This window comes from Cervus elaphus, chromosome 31 (genome assembly GCF_910594005.1).
Source record: "Cervus elaphus chromosome 31, mCerEla1.1, whole genome shotgun sequence".
NCBI lineage: Eukaryota > Metazoa > Chordata > Mammalia > Artiodactyla > Cervidae > Cervus > Cervus elaphus.
The window spans coordinates 43265975-43293040 of NC_057845.1; the positions used below are offsets into that span (position 1 = coordinate 43265975).

At 39.9% G+C, this 27066-nt stretch overlaps 2 protein-coding genes and 1 long non-coding RNA gene across 5 annotated transcripts in view; 2 read left to right on the forward strand and 1 right to left on the reverse strand.

Annotated features, from left to right (window-relative positions):
• CMSS1 (cms1 ribosomal small subunit homolog) overlaps positions 1-27066 on the forward strand; it is a 372794-nt gene that overhangs the window by 188217 nt on the left and 157511 nt on the right. Inside the window, exon 2 of one of the 2 annotated variants that reach the window (XM_043892586.1) lies at positions 25813-25982. The exons of the other annotated variant lie outside the window; for it this stretch is intronic. The gene's annotated coding sequence lies outside the window, so the exon portion shown is untranslated. The remainder of the gene's footprint in view (positions 1-25812; positions 25983-27066) is intronic. 2 annotated transcript variants of the gene reach the window in all.
• The window catches only part of FILIP1L (filamin A interacting protein 1 like), a 293518-nt gene that overhangs the window by 176586 nt on the left and 89866 nt on the right, over positions 1-27066 (reverse strand). The gene's annotated exons all lie outside the window — the stretch shown is intronic.
• Positions 14807-21658, forward strand: LOC122687264. 2 transcript variants are annotated; one of them, XR_006339089.1, is made up of 3 exons: positions 14807-15654; positions 17907-17956; positions 21617-21658. It is a non-coding gene; the product is annotated as an uncharacterized LOC122687264 (long non-coding RNA). The 2 variants fall into 2 exon arrangements; XR_006339090.1 differs by lacking the exon at positions 14807-15654 and adding an exon at positions 16965-17779.

Sequence of the window (27066 nt, forward strand, 5' to 3'; positions counted from 1 at the left end):
CTATCAGTTTAGTTCTGACTGGTAGCTAGATGGTACAAACAAACAAAAATAACCCTTTCTGTTAGCTTCCTCAAAACATGAATACATGGAATTGTCTCGATTAGCTCTGTCCTTTTTACAGGAACACTTGTTACATATGTATGCACTTTAACTCGCACTAATGGCCAGTCGTTCGTTGTAGGGACCAGTACTCCCAGTCAGTAATCCGTGCCTTAGTCCTACATCTGGCAGGTGCCTTCACTCCCCTGGCTAAAAGCAGCTATCTTGGTTTCTATTAAAACTTATTTCATAGTACCAAGTAATTGGAAACTTTCTGTGTTTTCAGATTTTTGTGTGGGATTGTTAGTAATGTGGTGTAACTATGATTATACCTCTAGCACAGGTACATTTTCTTGTGGATTGCGAAGGAGAAATTAGTGGTGATTTTTTTTCCTCAACAAATTCTTTAATCTAACAGTGAGAATAACATTTACCTAATGATTCACAGTTTACAGAGCATTTTCCTATGCATTTTCTTGTCTGGATCTAGCAACAACTGTATGAAGGGACTGTTATCATTATACTCTTCTTGGAGATAAACGAACTGTCAATTTAAGTGAGGCTTACGGCTCAGAAACTCACAAAGTCCCAGCTGAGCCTCCGGGAGTTAGCAGCCAAGTGCTCTGGTTCCTGCCTTTTGGGCTCCAGTCCTGAGTTCTGCTCTGCCTTCTCAGGGACTCCAGGCCATGTGTTTGGGACTATAGGCAGTTCAGTAGGGGGCAGGGGAGTGGGGGGAGACAGGGGCGGCAAGGGGACAAACCAGGGGAAACCCCCTGGTCAAGAAGAGCATCTCTTCCTATGTAACAGCCTGTTTCTCCTGAAGCCCCAGTACTTTAGCACTTCCGTTTTACCCAGTTTCTCCAGGTGACTCCAGCCCTCAGTTCCATTCACTGTCCTAAGCTGCGACCCTGTCCTCTTAGTCCTTCTGTTCCTGCATTTCACTGTTCCTGCAAGGCATTCTGCCCATATAATGAAACACTTTTTAAATTGGGGAATTGTTACAGCCAAAGCAGTTTCTTTTATTAATATTCAGCAGTTTATTCTCCTTTATATCTTTTCTTACAGAAAAATAGTTAAGGTGCAAGAGTAGTCAAGTTTTAACATACTAATATGGTATTGGTGTGTTACTATTAAAAGTTAGGCATTAATGTGAGAGAAAATAAAGTAGAAATAACAAACTTTGACTTGTTCAGATTAGTTTTAGCAAGACATATTATTCATAGTCAATGTTAAGATTGACTCTTTGACTCTATGTTAAGACTGACTCTATGTTTCAGATAGTTATAGAAACTGGGGTAGTTCTTCCCTTAGTTCTAAATCATCTGGCACCTTCTTGCTAGTGGAAGAATGAATTTTACTTTACAAGAGCAGAAATGCCAGTGTTTTGTATCTGGATGTAATATTAAGAAGGCTGGGTCTTAAAATCTCATAAAAGGATTATTTTTGCAATTCCTTATTTGCATTTTATGTTTATATGTGAGAGAGAAAGAGAAGTATATTGAACTTATATTTTCTGAGTGTCTATTATATGCCAGATGGGACCTCCCATGTGGCTCAGTGGTGAAGAAAGTGCCTGCCAAGCAGGAGTTGCCCGTTCGATCCCTGCGTTAGGAAGATCCCCTGGAGAAGGAAATGGCAACCCACTCCAGTACTCTTGCCTGGAGAATCCCATGGACAGAGGAGCCTGATGGGCTACAGTCCATGAGGTTGCAAAGAGTCTGACATAACTTAGTGACTAAATACCAACAGCAAATATATGCCTGATACTATTGTAAGCCCTAGAAATACAGTGACGAATAAATCAGAAAGTGCCAGCCCTAATGACAATTCCACTGGGAGGCAGGAGAAGGAGGTCAAGAGAAGAGAGAAAGGTAAAAACAGAAATAGACACAGAGTTTCCATATCAGAACTTGAACCCACAACCGCGGTGGAACTATAGCATATCAGAGAATTTAACATTGATCTGTTCACCTACCTGCTTACTGTCCCACCAGAGTTAAACAGAGCTGCTGCCATCGGGGCAAGTGTTCCACCCCCCTAATCCCAACCACACCTCTCAACTTCTTTATTTAGTGAACACCTATTATGTGTTCCTATAGGTTTTCACTCCTGGCTACGATTAGAATTACAACAGAACCATTTAAAACAAACAAACAATGCTTATACTCCTTTTGGGCTTCCCTGGTGGCTCAGTCAGTAAAGAATCTGCCTGCCATGCAGGAGACCCGGGTTCAATTCCCGACCTGGGTCGGGAAGATCCCTTGGAGAAGGGAATGGCTACCCACTCCAGTATACTTTCCTGGAGAATTCTATGGACAGAGGAGCCTGGCAGGCTATAGCCCGTGGGATCGCAAAAAGTTGGACATGACTGAGCAACTAACACTTTCCCACATACTCCTCTTAAAACCAACTAAATCAGAACTTGGAGATGATACCCTGGCATCAGTATTTCCCCAAAGCTCCCTGGTGTGATTCTGGTATACCGCCAGGGTTGAGAGTGCATCTCCCATCAGGTGCTCAAACCGCCAGGGTTGAGAGTGCATCTCCCATCAGGTGCTCAAAGGGAGAAGACATTAAAAAATAAGAAGAAAAACCCATTCATGTTCATAAAAGGCAATACCTTTCTGGAATTCATGAAGAAGGTGGGGGAGTAGACACTTATTTTTCCTTCTATTTTTATCCAGTAAATAAACATTTGACTCCTTCTGTGAATGGAGGGGAGTTGGAAAAAGTATAAAGTATGCCCTTTCACTCCAGAAGCAAGAGAAGATGCTCTCATTAGCAATAAATATAACCATTTCAAATGGCTGATCTATTAATACCAATTTGTGAATTGTGATATCTACTTGCAGGTCACATGCCTCTCCAAAGGCTGACAACAGTCAATGAATGTTCCCAATGATATTTTTAGAAATAAATAGGAATTTATTGAAGAATATAATAATAACAGGTTTGATCTCTGGGTCAGGAAGATCCCCTGAGGAAGGGAATGGCAACCCACTCCAGTATTCTTGCCTGGAGAATCCCATGGACAGAGGAACCTGGTGGACTACAGTCCATGGAGTCACAAAGAGCCAGACATGACTGAGTGACTAAACTTTCACTTTCATAATAATACTTATAAATAGGAATACATTTATGAATATAATAATTATTTCAAGAAATATTCCTACTGTTGAAAATATAAGAAGTGATTTCACATATTATTTAATCCTCAACAAAGACATTATTGAGAAAATGAGCCAAGTCACTATTAAGTAACAAATCTAGTTTTTGAGCTTAAGTCTTCCAAGTCCATTGTTCTTTCAAATATCCAGTGGCCTTCTGTCTTAAGTACACCTCAGATTACTCAGGGAACTTTTTCAAAATTACCAGGGACCAGCTCATCAGTATTGCCTGTAATATATGGATGGAGCAGTGGGAGATGAAGACAGGGAGGGCAGCAGGGAAATAACATAGGTGCTTCAAAAATATGTATCATTTCAGTGAGCCTTAGTGTTACCTCCTTTGAAGTGAACATTAGAATAGATTAGTTAATAGTTTAAAACTTTGTATATAGCTATAAAACTAGAGAGTTTTTATGAAGAGATAAAATAAGGGTAGCATGAAGTAAGAGACTTTTGATATCCCATACATACCAAATGTCTGGTAACCTAAGTCACAAGTCACTCTTTTATTATATAAACCATATTAAAATATAAATTAAATGTAATGTATCCTGAAGAAAATGGCTTTGACAATGTGGGCTAAGGCTTTCCACATCACGAGTCAAGATCAAATTGAATAAAACTTTTCAGACCAATCACTCCAGGCTCTTGCTAGACCATAGAGTTGAAACCAGTTTAGTCTTGTATGGAAATTCAGAATCATATTGCATTACTGAAAAGTATTTAATCAAAAAAAAAAAGAAAGTATTTAAGCAAGATCTGTTTCTATCTGAAAAATTACTTAATTTCATAAAATAATACTATTTGTAAAGTATAGATCTAGCCTAGATAGTCCTAGTTTAGACTAGGACTATAGGTCTAAAAGGGTTTTTTTTTTTTTAGGTGACATTTTCTATCATGGTAGCCTATTGGAAGCATCTTTAAATAAGATGAGTTATAATCCATTTTGCGTGTGTTTAAATGTGTGTGTACCACCACAGTCTCTAAATATACTCTATAAATGGAGAGGAAGAGCTATATTTATATACATATCCAGAGAATGTTCATCTTTTAATTAGACTTTTACCAACCACAGTTTCCAAGGGAAGTAGGGTTTATGGGTGGTGCTGATTTTCTCAGGGAAAAGTACAGCCTATTTACAATTTTTTAGAGTTTAGTTCTCCTGTGGATTATGTAGACCTTTTGTTAGCCTCTTATTCCTTTCATCTCCTGATGTCTTTTGATCATATAACTTACTGAGATTTCTTTGGGCTAATTAAAGAGAGATGAAACTCAACGTTGTTAGTCTTCCTAATAATCACTTGGTATCCCATTTCTAGAAAAAGAAGGGTTCCTTCTCCTACCCACAGTGAGTTCATTTCATCTGTAATCAGTATTCTCAATTCCATAACAGCTGATTTATTCTAAAACAGACAACTTCAAGTTGGCCTTCTCACCCATGTAGCTTCAGCCTCCTCTTTCTTCCCAACATCCTCTCAAGCTAAAAACATGGCTAAGACTTTTCCATCTTAACACTTGAGCTCCCACCATACAGGTCACCTCTAGTATCCTTGTAGTCACAACTAGTAGATACTTTTTACCCTTGTTTGTCTTACTTCACCGTTTAATAACATTTATTAATCATACCATAGACCACTCTGTCCATCTTGAATTAATTCTTCCCTTGTCCTCTATAACTTCTTTTGCTCCTGTTTTCTCCCTACTCCTATGTCTGCTTTTTCTCAAGTCCATTTGATGGCTCATCTTCTTCTGTCCATCTCGTAAATGTCCGTACTTCCCAGAGTTTTATTCCCAGCTCTCTTGCTTTGCATTTAGTCCTTGGATACTTTTGTTCATTTTTGGCTTCAGTCAGTGGTGTGTTAGAGCCAGTTTGTAAGAACCAGTTGTGCACATCTCGTCTCAACTTTTTGTTCAGTAACCATCATCTTGGTAGTTTGAAATTGGCCCATGTGGGAGGATGAATGCCACAGAAACAGGCAAATGCTACAAACCGGGGAGGGGGGATTTTTTGTTTTATTTTCTGAGAGCTAGTTTAACAGCATACCACTAGCTTCAGCAATGACGTGTATGCTGCCAGTTTCCAAACCTGTGTCTCACACTTTCTGAGCTCCAGCCATTATTTCCAGCTGATTTCTGGCCAGCTTCTCTTGAATGCCCAAATGGAACTCATTATCTTCTCCCAATCCAGCGATCTCCTGCCCTAGTCCATGCTTTGGCTAACAGCCCCACCATTCTCCTATCATCCTTGCAGAAAGCCTGCACTTCTGCATCTATTGATATATGGATGTCTCCACCGTGTCTCACAGAAGATTTAGTCAACGCAACAATATGTATATAGGACAGGACAGAATAATTTCTCTCACAGTGGTAGTAAAGGAGGGGATCTGGGCAAAAGAGAAATAAGGACAAGAAAAATAGATGAACTCAGAAGTGAGATAGGTACACAGAACACATGCCATGAAGTCCAGCCAGCTACATCCTGCCAGTTAGTTCAACATCCTGAATTGCTCTGGATTCTTCTTTGCCAGCAAGGCAATATCACAGCCTCTCTATTCACCCTCCCTGCCCCAAACTGACTGCTTTCCCAGCCTCCCATTCACTTCCCACAGTGCTTCCAGAGAAATGATTCTTAAAATCAAATCTGATTACACCACACCATCTTCCCCTTCACCTTAGAAACTTTCAGTAGTTCTCCACTGCCTTTGGAACAAAGTCCAAACACCCTCTGAGAGGAAACCTCTGCTAGAAGATTTTTGGTTTATCCTTTAAGGTTTTTCTCAGACATCACTCCTCTGTGAAGCCTTCCCTGGTTCCCATAGGCACATTTTCCACTGTATGTATATCTATATTGTATAATCTTGATTTGATCACATGTTTGTGTGTATATACACACATGCATATATATATATATATATACACACACACACACATATATATATATACACACATACACATTGGATTCAGTCCACAGTTGTTGATTGCCTACTTTATGCTGTGAATTATATTTAGCATTAAGAATACCGAATGAGATAGCCCTTGTTTTTTTAAAGACCTCTAGCTGAGAAAACATATTTAAGCAGATTATAGAAAGTGTGATAAGTTTTGCATTGTAGAAGAGAAATTACAGGGAGGAAGAAATAACAGGGAGGAAGACTCGGAACACTGTCTCATAGCTCATGTTACAATTTTTTGTGATTGTTACCTATGTTTCCCAGTGGAACACAAGGCGTGCATATCCCATACATCACAGTGGGAAGTACAGAGTAGGTGTGCAATGGTAGTTATATGCCAGATGGATGGATGGATGGATAGGTGAATGAAAGGAAATTGCAGCAGCTGCCTAAAATTATTGAGATGATGGTCAAATTCTCGTGATCCTTACCCTCCTTGTCATCTGTTGCCAAATTCATTGAGAGTTAGGTGAACAGGTTAGTATGAATATGAGCATGTGTATGTCCTATCACTCTATAGGGTAGATATTTGCCATGGGAACTTCTTTTTTGCAGTTCAGCCAGTTATGAATCTGTTAGCCTTCAGGGAGGAGCTCAGGGCCTCGCCTTTTCAGTCAGCCCTTTGCTAAGTACATCAAAGGCTGTCCCTTGATGGTTCATTTGCTTTACAGCTTGCCAGAGGCCCAGGCAAAAGGTCCCAATTAAAAGATCTATGTATTGCTGTGGTCTCTTACTCAACGGTTAAGGGGAGAATCCCCAGGCCTTCATCACATGGCTGAACAATGTATCCAGTTAATCTTGATAGGTTAAAACAAAGCAGAAAAACACCCACACCATTCTAAAGGTTGCCAGGTGAGTTTCACCCATACTGTTGTTTGCGCTAATCTCTGAAGGCCTCTGCTCTTGCTGACATAGAGGTGTCTAGACTCTAGAACAGCAGTTCTCAGTCCTGGCTTTAAAAAAAGGAAAAGCAATACCTGACCCCACCTCCAGAGAGTTACTGGCCTGCAGCAGTGCCTGGGCATCAGTGTTTTCTGAAAGTGCCCCAGTTGCTTTTACTGTTTAACCAGGATTTGGCATGTGGTTCAGGCCAGAAAACCTGACACTTAGCTGGGAGTTTACCTCACATGACTGCCTCCTCCTTTTCCTTCAGGTCTCTACCTAAGTGTCAGCTTTTCTGTGGGCCCCCTCCCTTACCCTGTGGCTCAGGACATTTACCATAATCTGAAAATAACTTACGTATTTATGGATTTTTTTTGTTGTTTATTATCTGGCCCTGTTGCTAAGTTATGAACTTCTTGGGATATTTATTGGCATCTACTGTTAGAAGAGAGTCACAGTTGGCCTTCAGTAGATGATATAAATTGCAATGCCAAAGATTACCCACTGTGACCACTTCTTTATAAAAGAAAAAGAAAATACCTTTTTATTCACTAAGTAGTATATAGTGGTTACAAATTCAAGCAACACTGCTAAAAGTGAAACTTCTAACCCCCATTCTCCAGGAGTAACCATTGTTTGTAGTTTAGTGTTTATCATTTAAAGTATTTTATAATATGTACACAAATAGTATACAAGCTGGATAAAACAGAACTGAACACTTTAAAAAATGTATTACTCAGTAACTGTGATGTATGTAAACATGTAGTTAAAGCCTGGAGTTGCCCTTTGGCAAGACACCTGTCAGGGTAACTTGATTTTGTAAAAATAAAAAACCTAAGTTACTGAATGATTGAAAGTGTTCAGCTTATCTTGATTCATCTTGTATTTTACACACACACACACTTCCTGAAAATGAGTTCTTACTGTACCTACTAATAATGAAGGTTATTTTAAAATGGGTTCTCTGAAAATTGAGTCTTAGCTTTAAATTATATTAAGGGTGGTAAGTTTGGTAGTACTTCCTCAGTTTATCACAGGTTAGCTCTTTGGAAACATACTGGTTCAAAGATCAGTGAACCATGCAGCCTAAGTCTAACCCTTTGCCTGTGTTTGTAAGTAATGAACTGTGCGCATTCATTTACGTATCATCTATAGCTGCTTCTACACTGTAATGGTAGAGGTGAATATTGTGACAGAAATCACAGAACCCACAAAATCTCAAATATTTACTGTCTGGTTCTTTGGGGGGAAAGTTGGTTGATTTCTGCCCCAGTTGATTAAAAATATTATACAATCAGAAAACAATCAGAATAAGCCACAGGAGCCCAGTGGGTAAGAATGTGTTGATGGTTCTGAGGTTTTACATTTCTAGCTAAAGAAAGAATTGACTGTATATGTCTGTCCGCTTTCTGTAGCAGGGAAGTCTGCCAGAGGATGGGTGAGTGATAGGATAGGAAAGGGGTTGGGAGGCATGTTCTGTCTAGCTGGGTCCCATTTTCCTGTCAGGCAGGTCACATCTTCTCCTTTCCTACTCTCTCCCCTCCCAAGGAGGACAGTACTTGTTTACAGATGTGCCCAAAGTTTTCAAAATACCTGTAGGTTGGAGCCTTTGAATTTAGACCAGCCTGCCCTGTCTTCGCTGCCGAGCCTCATAAATCATTTGGCTGAACAGTTACAGGGCCGGGTGCTTCATTGAACGCTGCTCCAGGTGCAGCGCCCCGCACCCACCCCACACTCAGCATGCAGGGTGGGCCCCACACAGTGTCGGCTGCAGGGAAGGTCTTCGGGTTCTTTCTTCACTGAGCTTGTCCACTTCCCCCCAGATCAAGTTTGTTGAAAATGCGCCTCTCTGGAGATTCCGTTGAAAATCTTGCAGCGATAGGTCTTAAAGTGTTTGCACTGGTCAGTTTGGAAGGACGTGGCACCATGATGGAAAGCATTGTGGTGGGACAGGCTCACCAGGTCCTCCTGGTTGCTAGTGAGCGCCGCCTCTGGACTGGCGGTGTGTGAGCTTACAAACCGATAGCTCCTGACTAAATCGTGTACTTACTGGCCCTGCATTTGGTTTAGAGTTAGGGTTATAACATCTCTTTTAAATCTGAATTATCTGGAAGCTAGACTGCCCATTTTGTACCCCTGTTTCTTGTTGCATCCCTTGTGACTCTTCTTTTTTGTTTAAACCATCGCCCCTACAGAAAAGTAGGTGTTAATGCATTATATCCCCTGAGGGGCATTTACTTTTACATTTATGTGATTTGGGGGACCTCCCTAGTAGCTCAGCTGGTAAAGAATCCACCTGCAATGCAGGTAAGCCTGGTTCGATCCCTGGGTCGGGAAGAGCCCCTCGAGAAGCGATAGACTACCCACTCGTGTTCTTGGGCTTCCCTGCTGGCTCATGTGGTAAAGAATCCGCCCGCAATGCGGGAAACAGGCTTTGATTGCTGGGTTGGAAAGATCCCCTGGAGGAGGGCATGGCAACCCACTCCAGTATTCTTGCCTGGAGAATTCCCGGCCAGGCTCCCCTGTCCATGGGGTCACAAAGAGTTGGACACAACTAAGCGACAAAGCACATTACCTCAGGTATGAACATTCATATTTTCTGAACCACCAGTTCCTACCCACCAGTTTTTCTGTGCTTTAACAAGATTTGTACATAGCTACACACTCTTTCAGTATTTCAGAATGTTGATGGAGGTAGCCAAATATTTGAATGACCTGTCTGGCTGAGAACGAATAAAGCTGACTTATACAGCTAAATGTTTATCTGCCTATTGTATGGGTGTGATTGGCCTGGATTTTTAATGATGAAATCACAGAACTGGGAGGGACCTTGATGATCATCTAATTGTACAGATGTGGAAAGGGGCTAGAGACATGGAGTGACTTGTCTGAAATGATGAAGCCTAGTCCTTGAGGCCTTCAGACCAGATGGCTTAACCTGTAGTTACACATCCCACCCATAAGACTTCCCCTCTAAAGCATGATTTAAACAAAAGGAAATGCCAGAAGCTTTAGCTTGGGTTCATATTGCTCTCCGTGATGAGTATGTGTGTGTTCTAAGGCTCTTTCTACTGTCTGCAAATCAGACATTCTTGCTGGGTTGCATCAGAGTCCAGGCGACGTGATTGATGAAGAAAGGGCCGAGGAGGGATGACGTTATGGCTCATGCGGCGTTTACCTGAGAATTATCTCTAGCGGTGTACTGCTCTGTGTCCGTGTGACTCACGTGTGAGGCACTGCCATCCCTGTTGGCCAGCACTGGAGCCTCACACTTACCTCACCCTATGTTTCTCTCCTTTCCTTGCCAAATCTGATTAGAAGCACTTTTGTTTTGAGCCCATGTTTATGAAGCCATAACTGGACTTGTACCGATGACCATGTGGAGAAAAAGAAAAGAATGTTCGAATAGGAAAATTACGTACTGACTTGGTCAGATCAGCGTGATCTCTCAATAAGAATCGTTAAATGCTTACATAGCACTTACTCTGTGCCCTATAGTGTTATTGCTGATGGTTTTCTTCCTTAGGTGGCTGTTTTGTCTCAGCTTCAGTTCAACAGATTCACAGCGAACAAACCCACAGCAAGTACCTACCTGTGTCAGTGACTATGATGCATACTCTACGCTTTTTCTTGCAGACCTCAAAGCAGTTACTACTTGTACTCGGATTAGAGGTGAGGACACTGGCCCAGTTCAACTAATGTGTGTCAGAATTGGGATTGGAATCCTGGTCTCTTGACACCAAATATAGTACTTTTCCTGCTACTTAACAAATGACTTTTATTTATATAATCAAAAAAATTTTTGCCAGAAAAATATCCAGTTCTGTCTGGTTGATATTCATACTTGATCTAGTATCCACCCCTGTTCTTCTTCCTTGGGATACTAGAAGTCAAGAGAGTAGGCATGTGTATATTTACCAAAATAACCAGCCACTCAAGTCATTTGGTAGAGTTGTAGCATACAAACATTAAATTTGCATGGATTCAACTATACCTGCTCAGCAAATGAATATAAAAAGAGGAGGAATAATAATTTACATTTTGCAGACAAGTCTACTCAGGTATAAGTTACATTCAATGAGTCTGTGCCCAGGAGTGAACCTGAGATGTATATTGTTTTTTCTCAGTCCATGTCTGTTCCCGTGTTCTCTCGCAGGGTGAGTATCTTGCCTTGCTCAGTGTCCTGTTTGGTATAACCTGCATCTTAAATACAAGCCAACTATTCCATTTTGTAGTCAACCAAAGACATAATAATGTATACCAACCCCATCCCCACATGGATGGGGCCTACTGAAAGACAGTATATTGGCTTCCAGCATGGGGCCTTCCTTAGGGTATTTTCAAAGTAATTTTGACACAACTTGTTTGTTTGTTTTTTCTCCTTACATATTATTTAAAAAACCCAAACCCCGAGTAAAATGCAACTCCTCTAGGTTGACATTGGCTTGCATATAATCAGGCAGGGAATTCTTCTTTAGGTTGAGCTGACACTGTCTTGGGCTCATCAACATAGTACATATTGGTGGCTAAACATATCTTTCATTTTCTGTGTATTGTGCCAGGTTGGGAGGATTAATACCAAGCAGATCAGATGCTCACTATGTCCATGAAAGAACTGTGTTGTCAAGAGAATTTTGTCATCACTGAAATCAAGGGAAGAGAATCAATGGAAGGAAAAGTATGATGGGGTCACTCAACACAGTGGTCAGTGGTGGAGAGAGAGAGGATTAAGAAAAATCCACTGAATTTAGCCACTGGTTACCTTTGAGAGAGTCATTGTGACCAGCCATAAGGTCAGAAGCAAGATACAAGGAGTTATTGTTGTTTAGTCATGAAGTCGTATCCGACTCTTTTGCACCTCCTTGGACTGTAGGCCACCAGGCTCCTCTGTCCGTGGGATTTCCCAGGCAAGAATACTGGAGTGGATTGCCATTTGCTCTTCCAGGGGATCTTCCCGACCCAGGGATCGAACCCATGTCCCCTGCACTGGCAGGCGGGTTGTTTACCGCGGCGCCAGCAGGGAAGCACAAGGAGTTCATCGTCATCTAACAGTCGGGCAAAGTCGTCAGCAAGGTATGGGCCAGCAGGGAGTCAGGGCACAGGGTCACAGAGCTGAGGACAGGAGGTGCTGATGGTAGTACCTAAAATGTAGGATTTGGAGGTTAAAAGCAGAAGCACATGGTATCCTCAAGAAGAATCCTGGCTTCTGGGTTTGTCTGAGATTCCCCGTGTAGTGCTGGTGGGCAAGCACTGAGCCGGGGGGAGCAGAGGCAGGGAGTTTTTGGTGTGAGCTGACAAGCCGCTTCTTGTCGCTTTCTACCCCCTGCACTTTGGATCTCACACACAATTGCTTTTCTAAGTAGTTAGGTTCCAATTTGCTTGCAATTTGAGAAATCAAAGCTGGCTGTGCAAGGCTCTCATTGGGTTAGGGAAAGGGGTGCCAGAATGCAGCATACACAGCTGGAAGGCCAGTAAAGGCTCAGCTCTCATGAATAGAAAACCAGCTCATTCATAATACCAACCCTCATCACATTCAAGGAAGTGGAGTTAAAGCGGGGACACCTCCCTTTCTGTCCTGGGTTTGTGCAGCTAATAGCACCTTGCATTGTGAAAAGTGAAATCTGGCTGTTGGTCATTTTCTTTCTCTCGGGTTGCTCACTTTGTATTTTTGACTCAATGTTCTGTGTGGACTAGAGGAGATTGCTTGCTTGACTACTGCCCCTAAGAAACAGGCTGCCTTGGAAAACTTGAAGCTGGGAGGCCAGGATGCCCCAATGAGGACAGGGCCTCTGGGGGCCCCTCAACCCCCCCCACCACTGTGTGTATGAGAATCTCTTATTAAAAATGTAGATTATTAAAATAATCTTACTAAAATGTAGGTTAAAATTAATAATCTTATTAAAAATGTAGATTCCAGGGTTCCACTCTAGACCAACTAAATATAAATCCATGATCAGATGTGGCTCAAGAATATGCATTTAATAAGTGCCCCTGAGGATTCTTATGAAGCCTAAAATGTGAGAACCACTGACCTAGGAAATATATCTGTGGCATTATAAACCAAATTCTTAAAAAGTAACATTTTAACAGACTGAATTCCCGTTACTCTAAAGTTAAATTTTATTAATATAAAAATATACCCAGGCATATTTGTTTCAATGAAAATTTATAAACCTCTTTGAAACTCTTTAAGAGAAAAATGTTAATACAAACTACATGTAAAATGTTAGCAGTAGTAATAAATTAAACATGTGGGTATGAAGAAAATAAGATTGTTACAAATTCACAAAGACTGTATGTTTTGTAAAGTTTCTGTCTTTTCCCAAGAAGGGGAAGAGGCGAAAGGAGGGAAGAGCAGAGGGAGAAGCTTTCCTTCGCTTTGAAGATCCTGATTCTTTGTTCTTCTTGCTCTAAAGTACAGCTGCTTCCTACTCACTGTCCTTTTCCACAAGCCAGCTGTGTCCCATTCATCCCCACCTCCACTACGGCTTTTTCAACCCTGATGCACCAGAACTGGAGTGGATAATACTGGAACAGAGAAAAGCAATTTGATAGGAAATAGAATTGAAGTTGTATAAGTTATAGAAAGGAGGGAAGCAAGATTTCTAGTTTCTAAAGAGACTTGAAGCCTTAATTAAGCCAGAAAGCCCTTAGCCATAGCTCTTTGGATAAAATCGTGTGTTGTGGTTGTAAACTACATGGGATGTAGGCGTTTTGGGGAAGTGCTAGGGGTAGAGGCAATAAGAAAGACTGGCTCCAATTCCACTGCTCCTGTTGATAGCCTCAGAAACTAACCCAAACTAATCTCTTCCTCAACCCTCCTCAGTTCTTTGGCTCTTATTTTAAATTTTGCTTTTGTTGTCTTTGATTATTACCTTTTTATAAGTCATTTCCCTAAATAATCTCAAAGTTTCTTCAAATTATGTAGCTCCTTTGAAAACATTCAGCAGCATACTCCTTTCCTCGTTCCTTGTAATCAACATCCTTAACAACCCACAGATTGGTCAGTTTGAGTCCCTCCTTTCACCCCTTTTCAGGGGGTAATCATCTACAATTTTCTGCTCTAAAGGCTCCTTTTAAAATAATATTTATTCTACCTAGTCATGGCATCCATCATCCAAATTCCAGACATTTTAGTTTTACCCTTTTAATTTTATATTATTAAAACTTGGCTTTGGAATGATGAGAATTCAGCTTGTTTATCTTATAATTTCTCTTCCCGTAAGAAAATTCCAACTTTAAATGCACTCAACCCTTAGCATGATAACTCCTAGAATTTGCTCCTTAAGCGAAGAAATTAAAGCTAAGAGCAAGTGTTCCTGACTCTGTTTAGCATCAGATAATCAAATTAATAATTGCAACATGTCAGCCAAAGTGAGCAAGCGTTCTTGTTAGGTAGAACCGTGATGCATTGTCTTGAGCTGTTTGATTACTAAACCTCTGCAAGCTGTTAAAATTAGCTCTAATGTGCATTGTGAGAAGCAAAACAAAGCACAGACTTGTTGTTAAAGTATTTTTGTCTGGTCTCATTTTATGTACTCTTTGTTCATAACCTGAGCATAATCATCTTAATTACCTTTTCAGTATTTACTGACTTTCGTGGTGCCTTAGCTAGTATTTTTTCATATGAAGTTTATACCATCTTGTGGCCTATAATTCTCTGACTCGCTGTGTCTCTTGTGCCCTTGGCAGCCGTTACCCTACTGTCAGATGTCTGTAATGGGGGGAAAGAAGAAATCACCTGTTGTTTTCTGCTCTAAAGGCTTTACTACTTTTCCTGTTTTTATCCTCATGACCGTGAGAGTAGATAATTTGGGTTTCTTAGGTTTAGCTTTTTTATCTTTGCTTACCAAAATCAAAATGTCTTATTGCCTGAGATTTTCATTTAACTAGAAGACCATGGAGAGTAGACTGACTTGTCCACAGAAAAGTTTTAGCTGTATTCACTGATCCATTTTGTGTGAAATACCAAATCCTGAAAATTTATGCTTCTACATCTCCCACCATAAAAAGTTGGTACAATGAGACAAATCAAATGATGAAGGAAGCAAAAGTCCAGTCAGGAGAAACTAATGAGAGATCCAGTATGCAATGCAGAAAGGAGTTAGGGACAAATATACTCAGTTGGATGGCTGAGGCACAGTAAGCCTAGAATTGACCCAGAATATATACAGATTTTGCTCTTGTTGCAGGGCTTCCTTGGTGGCTCAGACAGTAAAGAACTTGCCTGCAATACAGGAGACCTGGGTTCCATCCCTGGGTCGGGAAGATCCCCTGGAGAAGGGAATGGCTACCCACTCCAGTATTCTTGCCTGGAGAATTCCACGGACAGAGGAGCCTGGCAGCCTACAGTACATGGGATCGAAAAGAGTCGGACACAACTGAGTGATATACAAGGCCAACCTCTAAGTACTTTAAATCAGACCAGTGCTTCACTGAGGGAAGCTAGAGTGTCCTACAGGCAAAATGGACCTTGTTACCTTGTTACTTTGACAGCCACCGTGATGGCTTGTCATGGGGCGGACAGGAGATGTATGAGTCATCTGGGAGCAGTAGGGAGTTGGCAAGAGCTGGCCTCTGAGGGAATAGAGGCAGATATCAAGTCATATCTATTGGTAAGCAGATTCTTATGGCCCCCACCCATTGGTTACTACTTTACTGTGGGTTAATTGGTTTTGTAAGTAGTTAGGTTCTTACTTTCTTGCAGTTTGGGCAACTGAGGCCTCCCTGGGACTTCGGGTTAGAGCTGATTTTCCTAGCACAACCTTGCCATGGGCCCTATATAACAGGGTGTTGCCCTTCTCATCCACTAGCATAATATTTTCCACCTTCCTAATCTTTGTACTAACATAATTACAATAAATTGTTGCTGCTCTTGAAGATAATCTCTCTTCTCATATCTGGGTTTAAGTCTTTCTTTAAGTAAAGCTACTTAAGCAATGGGGAGGAAAGAGCTTTTCCATAAAGTTAAGGTCTTTCCTGATAAAGGTAACGACTCCACCCCTCCTTCCCAGTTATATCCCCTGCCAGCAATAGCATAGACTTGAGTGAGTGCCAAATGTTTTAATGCCATAAGGACTCACTTGATAAAGGCTATGCATGGCAGAGGAAAAAACAAAATTCCCATTTTTTTTTTTCAAGATTTCTATATGAGATGCAGTTAGGACACCCTTCATCTAATAGTTACCCTGTGTTTGCCATAGTCATTGGTACCCTGCAATTCTCATTCTTCAGCTCTTCTAGAGATTAGAAATTATAGGAAGTGCTAGCCATGTCAAAATGGACATCTACTCTAGCTACAGAGAATTTGACAGAAAGGCAAAGACGGAGCAACGATGGGATTAATACTGCGATCATTCCCAATAATTGTCTGTTAGCAGCATTCAATGTTGTAGTTCATTGCTACATTCATATCTTGTGTGTGCTAGTTAGCTTTGCCTCCCTTATTGTTATGAAGTCTAGATAGAAGCAGCACTGTGATCTTGCTCTGGCCCTTATGTTTTGCATAAAAAAGAGGGTAACACAGAAAGTGCCAGCACAAAATAAACAGCTGCTGGGGAACTGACTGGAGGGAGCAGAATGACTCACAGATCCCTGGGCAGAGGGAAGGTTAATTAATAATCAATGATTACAAATGTTCAGACCATCCAGAAACCTGGAACACCTACCCATAAATACAAGGAAAAGGTGTTTTTTTTCTATTTGGCTGACAGTGATTTCCAGTTCTCATATATAATGACAGTTTTAGCCTCAACATCCACCAAACCTTTACCATAGTTGCTAATGAGTAATAGAGTTGACTGGCTTATGGTAGACTCAAAAGAAAAATAAAAGATCTGTGGCCTTTAGATATTAGGATGCCCCTGAGTGGGAGTTCAGATTGAGTGCAGGTGACTGAATTTAGCAAGACCTGTTTCAGTTTGACCAGTCAGGACTTTCACTTTTGTTTGAAGAAATTACGGGATTTTTAACCAAACCTGCAATTTAGTTAAGAATACAAGATTCATCTGCAGTTTATTTTTCTGTTATCCTAAAACAAAATGATGGCTGATATAAATTTCCACATAGTTAGACCTCACGGTAGTGGTAACAATAATGATAGCATTAAAAGCAGGAACAAGATTGCCTGCCCCTGTTAGCAATGTGAGTAATCAAAGGCATTAATGGACCGTGAACACTGGAGCGCTGGGGTGACCATGGGTCAGAGCTAGCACACATAGGCAAGCACAGTGTAGGGGAAGCTTTCATCACCTCAGCTACACTGAGCCTTTTCTCTCGATAGAGCAAGCTCTTAATTTCCCCTGGTTGTTAATCTGGCACCTTTCATGAACATCAGTGTTCGCTTTGGAAAATAAAAAAGCAAACACCCAAAACATCTAAGTGTTAAGAGGGAAAGAAAATCAACAGAGGGAACTACAGTAGCACTTGATACAGTGGCACCATTTTCTTGAGTCATAGGAGGTGAAATTTTTTGAAAGTTTGTAGCTTTGACAGTCTCTCTTTAAGACAGTAACCAGAAGTCTTGGGAGAGAAAGTAACATGCCGATACCGTCACAGTTTAGCTATGGCATTTATACACATATGTGTCCACATTTTCCAAAACTGACCTCTTAAAATATATATGAGTCAAGTGATTTGAAAGTAGATACCACTCCCTTTCTTCATTGCTTTTGCTCCCTGTTTGGCATTTCCTTTCTAACATTAATGACTTTTCTGAAGGAATTGGTGTTTCCTGACCTGGTATACTTTCTATTAGTTTTGGATAGTCCATCAGTTTAAGATAACTGCCATGTTTTTTAACTCTAGTCTACTGAGGGTTGAATACAATACTAAATGCTCACTTTCTTCTAACACTTTTGTTTTTTAGGTAAGTCATCTGATTGGAGAGACATTTCATTTGATGGAATTTTCCATTTGGTAAAGTATTACTATTTTTATCAAATGATATGAAGTTTGGTTTTTGTGATTTCTCAATTTGTGTTTTCCCACAACATTGACCTTTAGAATATGCTCTGTCTTAAGGACAAAAAAATTTGAGAGAGAGAGAGAGAGAAAGGGAGAAGAACTAGGAAATAAGTGAAAAGGCAAACAACTAAAGATTATTTCTATGTCAAAAAAAAACCCCACTGTTGAAAGAAACCTACATCTTTATAACTACTTTCATCAATTTTGCTCATTATAACTTCAGGAATTGAAAGAGTTATTATATTTAATTGTATTTGGAAAAGATTGGGCTTACTTCAGACAATTCAGTTGAGTTTTAGACCTGTAGTTTCTTGATTATATTTGGTGAAAATCTGACATTCCTCAAAATGTTGATCGACATCTTGGGAAAGTCATTCTGTATCATCAGAGAGCTTTTCTTTTGAATCAGAATTGTAAGTCTTCAGAATCTGTTTCATTTTAAAACATTATTATTAAGTAGAAGGAACAAACATATAATTTTAGAAGCATAAAACCAGGATTCTGTGGCACAGAGGTGACTTTCTGATTTTTCATTGTTAGTGTATAGGAATGCAAGGGATTTCCATGTATCAATTTTATATCCTCCCACTTTACTATACTCATTGATTAGCTCTAGTAATTTTCTGGTGGCATCTTTAGGGTTTTCTATGTATAGTATCATATCATCTGCAAACAGTAAGAGTTTTACGTCTTCTTTTCCAGTCTGGATTCCTTTTATTTCTTTTTCTTCTCTGATTGCTCTGGCTAGGACTTCCAAAACTATGTTGAATAATAGTGGTGAGAGTGGGCACCCTTGTCTTGTTCCTGATTTTAGAGGAAATGCTTTCACTTGTTTACCATTGAGAATAATGTTTGCTGTGGGTTTGTCGTATATGGCCTTCATTATGTTGAGCTATATTCCTTCTATGCCTACTTTCTGGAGAGTTTTTATCATAAATGAGTGTTGAATTTTGTCAAAAACTTTCTCTGCATCTATTGAGATGATCTTATGGTTTTTTATCTTTCAATTTGTGAATATGTTGTTGTTTACTTTCCAAGTCATGTCCAACTCTTTGCAACCCATGGACTGCAGCACACAAGGCTTCCCTCTCCTTTACCATCTCCTGGAGTTTGCTGAAACTCATGTCCATCGAGTTAGTAATGCCATCCAGCCATCTCTTCCTCTGTCACCCCCTTCTCCTTCTGCCCTTAGTCCTTCCCAGACTCAGGGTCTTTTCCAGTGAGTCATCTCTTCTCATCAGATGACCAAAGTATTGGAACTTCAGCTTCAAATCAGTCCTTCCAATGAATATTCAGGGTTGATTTCCTTTAGGATTGTCTGGTTTGATCTTTCAACCCAAGGGACTCTCAAGAGTCTTTTCCAGCACCACAATTTGAAAGCATCAATTCTTTGGTGCTCAGCCTTCTTGAGGATTCAACTCTCACATCCGTACTTGACTACTGGAAAAACCACAGCTTTGACTATACCAACCTTTGTTGGCAACTGACTATGTGGACCTTTGTCGGCAAAGTGATGTCTCTGCTTTTTAATACACTGTCTAGGTTTGTAATAACTTTCCTTCCAGGAAGCAAGCATCTTAATTTTATGGCTGCAGTGATTTTGGAGCCCAAGAAAAGATCTGTCACTGCTTCCACTTTTTCCCCTTCTATTTGCCATAAAGTGATGGGACTGAATGCCATGATCTTCATTTTTTGAATATTGAGTTTTAAGCCATCTTTTTCACTCTTCTTTTTCATCCTTGTCAAGAGGCTGTTTAGTTCCTCTTTGCTTTCTGCCATTAGGGTGGTCTCATCTGCATATCTGAGGTTATTGATGTTTCTCTTGGTAGTCTTGATTCCAGTTTGTGATTTATCCAGCTTGGCATTTTACATGACGTACTCTGCATATAAGTTAAATAAGCAGGGTGACAATATACAGCCTTTATCTTACTGTTTTCCCAATTTGGAACCAGTTGTTCTATGTCTGGGTCTAACTGTCGCTTCCTGACCTGCATGCAGGTTTCTCAGGAGATACCTAAAGTGGTCTGGTATTCCCATGTCTTTAAGAATTATCCACAGTTTGTTGTGATCCACACAGTTGAAGACTTTGGTGTAATTAGTGAATCAGAAGTAGTTGTTTTTCTGGAATTCCCTTGCTTTCTCTATGATTCAGCAAATGTTGGCAGTGTGAGCTCTGCTTCCTCTACCTTTTTTAAATCCAGCTGTACATCTGGAAGTTCTTGGTTTGCATTCTGCTGAAGCCTAGCTTGAAGGATTTTGAGCAATATCTTGATCACATGTGAAATGAGCACAGTTGTGCAGTAGTTGAACATTCTTTGGCATTGCTCTTCTTTGGGATTGGAGTGAAAACACCTTTTCCAGTCTTTTGGCCACTGCTGAGTTTTGCAAATTTGCCAACATATTGAGTGCAGCACTTTGACAGCATCATATTTTTTTAAGGATTTTAAGTAGCTCGCCTGGATTTCTGTCACCTCTGCTGGCTTTGTTCATAGTAATGCTTCCTAAAGCCCACTTGACTTCACACTCCAGGATGTCTAGCTCTTGGTGAGTGACTACATCATCATAGTTATCCGGGTCATTAAGAGCTTTTTTGTATAGTTCTTCTGTCTTTTCTTGCCACATTTTCTTAATCCCTTCTGCTTCTGTTAGGTCCTTACTGTTTCTGTCCTTTATCATGCCTATTCTTACAATAAATGTTCCCTTGATATCTCTAATTTTCTTGAAGAAATCGCTAGTCTTTCCCATTCTGTTGTTTTCCTCTGTTTCTTCACATTGTTCACTTAAGAAGGCTTTCTTATCTCTCTTTGCTATTCTCTGAAACTCTGCATTCAGTTGGGTATATCTTTCTCTTTCTTCCTTGCCTATCACTTCTCTTTTCTCAGCTATTTGCAAAGCCTCCTCAAACAACCACTTTGCCTTCTTTTATTTCTTTTTCAATCACATTGATTGCTTTGCATATATTAAGGAATATTTGTAACCCTGGGATAAAGCCCACTTGATCATGATATATGCTGTTTTTAATGTGTTGTTGGATACTGTTTGCTAAAATTTTGTTGAGGATTTTTGCATCTATGTTCATTAGTGATATTGGCCTGCAATGCTGGAATTTTTTAATGGAGAACTTCCCATTTTAGTCATAGCTACATTACGTTCAGCATATCCTTTTGTGTGGATTCTTTCTCATATTGAGATTCTGGTCATTCCCTATCAATAAGCATGTACCTAAATTAGATGTGTTTTGAAAACCTCTGTGAGAGGAATGTTAGGTGAGGAGCAGGAATGGATTTAACTCAAAGTATTCAAAAAACAATTTAAGCAAAACCAAAATGTTGGTTGATTCTATACCTAAGTTGAATTTTTAACATCTTCATTTATCTTCTATATTTCAAAAAGATAAAATATCTAAAAATTCTGTCTGGTCCCTTTATTAGAAAGAAGATTGGTAGAATTACTATCTTGTCAACCATTCATAAAGTCTGCTAGATATGAGTTGTATAAATATAAATTAATTTCAATGCTGTTTCCCCTTTTTCTTTGCTGAGAATCTCTCTGGTTTCTCATTAATATTATTAAAAGCCTAAAACCAAGAAAATTATTTTTGCATTTCCAAAGAGATTGGTCATCCAGAGAAAATTCCAGTGTTATAGCTTTAGAGAAAAACAGAAGCCTTTTGAAGAATATGTGTCACTTAGCAAAGGGTTAGAGCATCCAGTGATAAGAATCCTTCCTAATACTGTGAAGACTGGGAGAAGTTCTATGCTTAAAGAGGACTCCAGATTCCCCACCCCATGCCAAAGTAAGTATGCACTCATGAAGTAGACACTCAGTTCAGTTTCAGCTCAGCTAAACTGCCCGCGGTGGGGCGGGGGCGGGGGGGGGGGAGATGTATATGGCTGATAATTATGAAATGAGTTGATTTATCTACTCTTATCGAGACTAAAACACCAGTGGTGGATTGATTTCTGTATCCACTAAGCAGATTTTGGGGCTTCCCTTGAGGCTCAGCTGGTAAAGAATCCTCTTGCAATGAGGGAGACCTGGGTTTGATCCCTGGGTTGGGAAGATCCCCTGGAGAAGGGAAAGGTTATCCACTGCAGTATTCTGGCCTGGAGAATTCCATGGACTGTAAAGTCCATGGGGTCACAAAGAGTCAGACACGACTGAGTAACTTTCACTCCACTCCAAGCAGATTTTGATAGCAGTCCCACGTCAAGATCAATAAATTATATATGGAAAATATTTGAAATTAAATTTAATAGAAAATGGAATGACCATATTCTTTGTGTTTAGAAATAAGTTATTTCTAAACATTTGAAAAATATTTTTAAAGTATTCTCAATCTCAAGTGCATTGCTTCTGGAATTCTAATGGTCCTTGAAACTGAATGCTGAGATTATTGAAGTAAAATTTGCTGCAGCTATGACTGACATTAGAGAAATGGGCTCTTACGCTCACTGGGCCAAAGCCGCATGTTTAGAGATGTCTCCTTTTGTTCGTTTCTGTGTCTATGACAGTTGTCTTACTGCCAGGTCACAGGAGTCACTCACTGAGTATCTGATAGGTGAGAGGAGGTACCATAAATGTAAAATAATGTCAGCCACATTGGTGGTGGTTTAGTCGCTAAGTCATGTCTGACTCTTGTGACCACATGGGCTCCTCTGTCCGTGGAATTTTCCAGGCAAAAATACTGTAGTGGGTTGCCATTTCAAGAGTATGCATATTATTTTAACTGATTTAGATGAAAATTTTTCTAAAATATTGCCCTTCATGTGCCTTAAAAGAACATACACTAACCATAGTTAAACTTTTTTTGATATCTCAAGGTCATAATTCAGTTCATTTCAGCTTGTGTTTATTTAGCACCCCCTATGTGTGATGGCCCTCCTAGCCGCTTTTGGAAACATAGATCTTTTTACCACTATACTACACAGCTTCAGATTGCTGTGTTTTGGGACTGTCGGTATGAAGACTGGCATATTCCTGTGAGGGTAACTCTCTGAACCTTCCTCACTAGTCTATACTTCTAACCTTCTGTGAGTGTGAAGCTAAAATAATCGTTCATACAAATATGCATATAAATTAAGCCCAGACTTAAGAGGCTCTCTAGTATATGTAAATTCCATGAAATTTGTAGATTATGCTTGTTCAAGGCTCCTTTTTATCCTTTTGCTTATTTCTTGAATCGTTTGAGGTGTTTTATGTGAAATGTTGCTATGAGTTTATGAAGCACACATTTCCTTTATTCCCTTTCTTAATAGTGCTTCTAGAAACAGACTCAGGTTTTACAACACCTTGGCCTTTGTTATCCAAGGACCAAGTGAGCATTACTTGTGTCTAAAATATTAATCCTAGTGTTCTCATCAAGTTATTATAGTCCACATCTTCCTTATGAACCATTTCATATTTCCCTGAGACTTCTTTTAATTTTGAGCTACAGTGGAGACTTTTAAGTGAGTTTGTATTCATTTTTCAAATTCACAGTTTGTGAGACTGTGTGTGTATATTCTTAATAAAGGCTTTTGGGGGAGAGACAAATTAGAAGTATGAGATTAACAGATACAAACTGTTGTATATGAAATAGTTGCGCAACGTGGATATACTTTATATACAAGGAATTATAACTATTCCTATCTTGTAATAGCCTATACTGGAGTATAATCTCCCAAAATACTGAATTACTATGCTGTCCACCTGAAATGAATATAATATTATAAATCAAATACACTTCCATTTTTAAAAAGGCTCCTTTAAGAGGTTCATTTTGATTTTCTCCTTTGTCAAAATGATATGTCCTGAGAATATCTATCATTAAAAAGCAGTATTTACAGACTATTTTAAAAATCTTATGGCTCTGAATACCAGTTAAGCTGAAAATGAAGCAAGTTCTGGGGAAAAGTCGAACTCAGTCTATATATTATACAGAGCTGAAAGAACTAACATGTTAGATCAGCAAAGGATTCTGAGGGTCTGATATGGTTTAGAACAATAAAAAAAAAAAAGCTAGATGAGCTTTTTAACGTATGTTAATCATGCTGCTGTTGTTTAGTCGCTAAGTCGTGTCCAGCTCTTGCAACCACATGGACTGCAGCCCACCAGGCTCCTCTGTCCATGGGATTTCCCAGGCAAGAATACTGGAGTGGGTTGCCATTTCCTTCTCCGAGGGATCTTCCCCACCCAGGGATTGAACCTGCATCTCCTGCATTGGCAGGCGGGTTCTTTATCCCTGAGTCACCAGGGAAGCCCTCATGTTAATCATGACGGTACTGCTATTGTATCACCGGTCACTGCTAACTGTTGGTTAGCGCCTCGCATCTCTTCAGCACCTTTGTATCCTCTTTAACCCTCTGTCCTATTTGTATGCTCAAATCCACCTGACACCCACACCCACCTTACCATATGAGAGCAAGAAGCACCACAGTAACTGAAAAATGAAATTCCTCTGTATGTACTCTGTGTAACCAGCAACACGTGTACTGAGGTCTTTTCTGAAGAGTCAATTAATAAAGAAACCTGAGTCACGGGTCATCTGCCGTTTTTGTATTTTGGTCTACTTAACGACCCGTTTTTCTCTGAAATTATTTCTAGATTTCTTAACTGTAATGTTTGAATGTCTCTTTCCACCCCTTTTCTATTTAAGTCTTCTCTTTTTAAATGATATAAAGGTAAACACATGAGGGTGTAAGAGTGCCATTTATATTCTGTGGGAGTATAATCTTTCTTTCAAGCTGTTATCACAGCCTTAAAGAGTAAGAGAATTTTCATCATATTGTCATCTGATTTCATGGATTATTTTCATTTTTTTTAAATTCACTTGGAATTTATGCATAAATCTCAGAAAGCTACAGTGTTTTTTGTTTTGTTTTGTTGTCTCAGTTAGAGGAAGTGGCTAGTGTGAGATTAAGGGCAGGGGGAGTGTGGTACAAGGAGACTGGCTTGAGATGCCTGTGTATTATATGCAGTTTTATTTTCTGAGTAATATCTCTGATTCAGTAATCACCCCCTGGGTAACAGCCATACAGGTTTTCTTATTTCCTGGAAAGCCTTACTATAATGGATAACTTTGCTAGCATATCATGTACCTTGTAATTTTTATTTTCTGAAATCGTGGCGTTTGATGTCTTCATTTCCCCATGCAACCTTTCAAAAACCTTGTATCCTCATATATCTTATTTGCTCCTACACCCTCTTCTCTATTTCAGACAATTCTTTGCAATTCACTTTTCTATTCTTCAAGTAAATCTTAAATCATTTGCAGATTTTCTAAAAGCGGAATCATCTCACTTAATGATCTAGTATCGTGGCTTCTTGGTGAAAGACAGCTTTATAGCCAGAAACTGTAAGTTCAAAATCTGTGAAAATTTACACTAGAAAGCCAAAATATTTTCTCTTTGGCCCCTGAATTTCCAAAGGAAGTTAGATGCCATTGGCAAAGAAACAGAATTGATTTATGAAGCTCTGCAGTATTTTGAAGGTCTGATACGGAGTTTGTGAGGCCCAACATTGTTTTGGCCATTCTTTTTTGAGAACTGCAGATGGGGTGGTGTCTTTGCCAAGGCCTAAAAGACATAAACATGTAAATTAAAAGAGGAGCCTCTCTCATCTGTCTCTCACCAAGGGGGACATCAGGTTAGAGTTGAAGAGTAACTGATAACATTTTTTGCACATAAGTTTTAAAGTGTTTTAAAACTGTTTTTTTTAATGACTTAAAACTTACTAAGTCACTAAATGTATTGCTATTTACTTACGAAGAGCTGTTTTATTAGAAGGTAATGGGGTTTTCTTTGTATCAATATGCTCTATTTTTCAAGGCCTGTCGATTGCCTAGACCTCAGATGCCAATGCAGAATTCCCCAGCTCACTGCTCTCGCCTAGAAATCCAGAACAGTCAGCCCTTGCCACTGCTTTTCCTGGGGACCAAACAAAGCTGTTACAAGTACTTGACGTACTGGTGGCGTGCTCTAGAGCTCTCCTTAACGTAGTAAGTTCTTTATGCTTTGGAGTTTCCAAGAAATGGGATGTAATATGTTTATACCCTCAAGTCTATCCCTTTTGATTCATTTGTTCCTTCCAAGTTAGGCATCTCAACCACCTTTACTTCCAGAAGTAAGCTAATGGTACACAAGATTAAGCAAGAAGCTTCAAGAGAAAAGGAACCCTTTTCCAAATTTCAGGATTGCCTCATTTCAAAGAAAATTTGTAGAACATTTTGTTTTATTTGAAGAGTCTAAGTATTAGAGAAAACAAAGTGGTTGGAGAGGAGCTCTCTTGAGCTCTCGAGTTTGAAGCAAGATCTGCATTATGACCCTACTTTAGAAAAGTGCTGGCCGTCCATTAAGCAACAGTTTGAACAAATCAGTATATCAGATATCTTTGGTTTGTATTTTTAAAATCTCAGAACAGACATAAAGATAATTCTATAGATACGATTATTTGTAAGTTAAAGAAAAAAAAAATCTGATACTTTATAAAACTCTTATCATTTTTAATGCAGAAGGAAGTATAGCTTGGCTGCTAGCTCTGTATGTGTGTGTGTATATGTGTCTGTATTGGTCCCTTTCAGAAGGTGAGAGAAAGAGAGCAGACATGAGACAGACATAGTTCTACCCATCCTCTTTTCCTACAGAGAAGCTGTAATAGCTTGCAAACTAAACATAATCAAATTCACGTGGGGATTTTAAATAAAAATAGAGAGGGAAGACCAAGGGGAAAGAATGCTATTAGAATAACTTCGGGTACCTCGGGAGTCCTACCAGGAGTCCTACAGGTCTTTTGATTCAGGTTCAGTAGCAGTAACGTTAAGGGGGGTCAGGTGCTGTTCTGCTCTGAGGAGTAGACTTTCATAGGTCCTCCCATCCCTCATCAGCCCATGGTGAACCAGGGCCAAGCCCACTGTCAGCCACTGGCTTCACCGGGCCTGTGCATTCTCTCTTGTTCCTCTGGCTCTGCCTGCATGCTGGTGGGCCTGGCTCTGCCGGAATGTTCGTTCTGTGGCTGTGGGAAGGCCTGCAGTGTCTACAGTTGCACATCCTGTTAGGGGAACAGCACTGAGCCTAACTGGGGGG